Genomic DNA, 2,785 nt, shown 5'->3' on the forward strand with positions numbered 1-2,785 from the left:
AGTGTATTATAATGACATGTTTATCTAGCAGTGTATTATAATGACATGTTTATCTACCAGTGTATTATAATGACATGTTTATATCCCAGTGTATTAGAATTTCATGTTTATCTCCCAGTGTATTAGAATTACATGTTTTACATGTTTATCTCCCAGTGTATTAGAATGACATGTTTTACATGTTTATCTCCCAGTGTATTATAATGACATGTTTATATCCCAGTGTATTATAATGACATGTTTATCTCCCAGTGTATTATAATGACATGTTTATATCCCAGTGTATTATAATGACATGTTTATATCCCAGTGTATTATAATGACATGTTTATCTACCAGTGTATTTTAATGACATGTTTATCTACCAGTGTATTATAATTACATATTTTCTATGTTTATCTACCAGTGTATTATAATCACATGTTTTCCATGTTTATCTACCAGTGTATTATAATTACATGTTTATATCCCAGTGTATTATAATGACATGTTTATATCCCAGTTTATTATAATGACATGTTTATCTCCCAGTATATTATAATGACATGTTTATCTCCCAGTGTATTATAATGACATGTTTATCTACCAGTGTATTTTAATGACATGTTTATCTACCAGTGTATTATAATTACATATTTTCTATGTTTATCTACCAGTGTATTATAATCACATGTTTTCCATGTTTATCTACCAGTGTATTATAATGACATGTTTATATCCCAGTGTATTATAATGACATGTTTGTATCCCAGTGTATTATAATGACATGTTTATCTCCCAGTGTATTATAATGACATGTTTATCTCCCAGTGTATTATAATGACATGTTTATCTCCCAGTGTATTATAATGACATGTTTATCTCCCAGTGTATTATAATGACATGTTTATCTCCCAGTGTATTATAATGACATGTTTATCTCCCAGTGTATTATAATGACATGTTTATATCCCAGTGTATTATAATGACATGTTTATATCCCAGTGTATTATAAATACATGTTTATCTCCCAGTGTATTATAATGACATGTTTATATCCCAGTGTATTATAATGACATGTTTATCTCCCAGTGTATTATAATGACATGTTTATCTCCCAGTGTATTATAATGACATGTTTATCTCCCAGTGTATTATAATGACATGTTTATCTCCCAGTGTATTATAATGACATGTTTATATCCCAGTGTATTATAATGACATGTTTATATCCCAGTGTATTATAATGACATGTTTATATCCCAGTGTATTATAATGACATGTTTATCTCCCAGTGTATTATAATGACATGTTTATATCCCAGTGTATTATAATGACATGTTTATATCCCAGTGTATTATAATGACATGTTTATATCCCAGTGTATTATAATGACAGTACACATTTCCGAGTGGCAGGAGGAAATATGGCTGTATTTACACAGGCAGCCCAATTCTGATATTTTTTCTACTAATTGTTTTTTTGACCAATCACATCAGATCTTTTTCAGAGCTGATCTGATTGGTCAAAAGTCCAATTAGTGAAACAAAGATCAGAATTGTGCTGCCTGTGTAAATAGCCTATGTTTCAGTTGTCACCTAATTGTAATGATCTCCAGGTGCTAATAACTACCTCTTACTGGGGGGGGGGTCTCAGATGACCAGAAAAGAAGTCAACGAAGAAACCACATAACAATTTGAACAATTCGAGGTCAGTCGGTCAAAAGAAAAGCTTTGAGCCTATAGGATTGTAAGAGATTTGAAGACGTGCACTGGGTTAGTTTCTGTATGTTCATATATAGCCTATAGAGACACATTATTCCAATCTCTGTTTGAGATTACATAGCCTCTCTATTTTAACACCAATAAACCCATCCCCATTTAAAAATGTATTTAGGATATGTCAATCTAACAAGCAAGGCAAGTAAAAGCAACATTCTAAACAATGTTTTGGTTTGTTACTAGCTTGTTAGCGGACTAGCTAGCTGGCTAGCCATTTCAGATAATGACAAGAACATATCTGAAAACGCTTGGACTATAACCAACTTTAATTCATCATAAACAGGAAAATGAACACATTACAAGATAATTACTTACAAGGTAAAGACGAGATAAAAAAATAGCCATAATCATCCATCTTCGTAAAGGAACACTTTGATCAAATAACAAATAAAAGATTAAAAAATATTGTGTAAAGCAAAGCATTTTATAGATATAACCGCACAGTTTGTTAGCTAGCTAACTAGCTAGCTAGCCAGTTTTAGAGGAACAATTCAATACATTTTTCAAATTAACTGCCAATTTGCCAACATTCCATTCAAACAATGCAGTCAATCCACAGCCACACACTGGCTGAAATCAGTTGATGATAAGGACTTAGACAAGTTTTTAAATGCAACAAGTACTGATATTATATAGAGAGACATTTATGGTCTGTATACATACTGTATCTTAGAGGCTGTTTACACAGAACAATAGCATATGGGTATAGGCTGGGTACATAGAACATGTAGAAACTGTATTTATGACAATATTTTAAGGTTGACAATAATGCTATTAAACAAACTTGTGATACATCATGTTTTACTGTTACTTTCCTGTATAAGGAAGTAAAAGCAGGAAGTGCATCACCTTTGCCTGTTCTGCCAACTGGTTTGTTTTCCTCCTTTTACCAAAATGGCTTCCATTATCCATCCCATTCTGAAACTCTGAGGATCTATGACATAAAGCCCCTGCTTGAAAATAGCTGTCTTACGGGGTTGTGAATGTGACAAAATAAAAAGCAGTGCATTTCTGTCTGAGATTGT

The 2,785-nt window shown here is 32.1% G+C and overlaps 1 protein-coding gene across 1 annotated transcript in view; it reads right to left on the reverse strand.

The window, feature by feature from the left end:
* Window positions 1–2,217: 2,217 nt before the first annotated feature.
* Window positions 2,218–2,785, reverse strand: part of LOC311119675 (cytochrome P450 27C1-like) — a gene marked incomplete at its 5' end in the record, with an annotated part of 2,837 nt that continues 2,269 nt past the window's right edge. Inside the window, one exon of the mRNA XM_084194343.1 lies at window positions 2,218–2,785. This exon is cut by the window's right edge and continues 1,503 nt beyond it.

This window comes from Coregonus lavaretus (assembly GCF_964263955.1).
Source record: "Coregonus lavaretus genome assembly, contig: HAP1_SCAFFOLD_4902, whole genome shotgun sequence".
In the NCBI taxonomy this organism is placed as follows: domain Eukaryota; kingdom Metazoa; phylum Chordata; class Actinopteri; order Salmoniformes; family Salmonidae; genus Coregonus; species Coregonus lavaretus.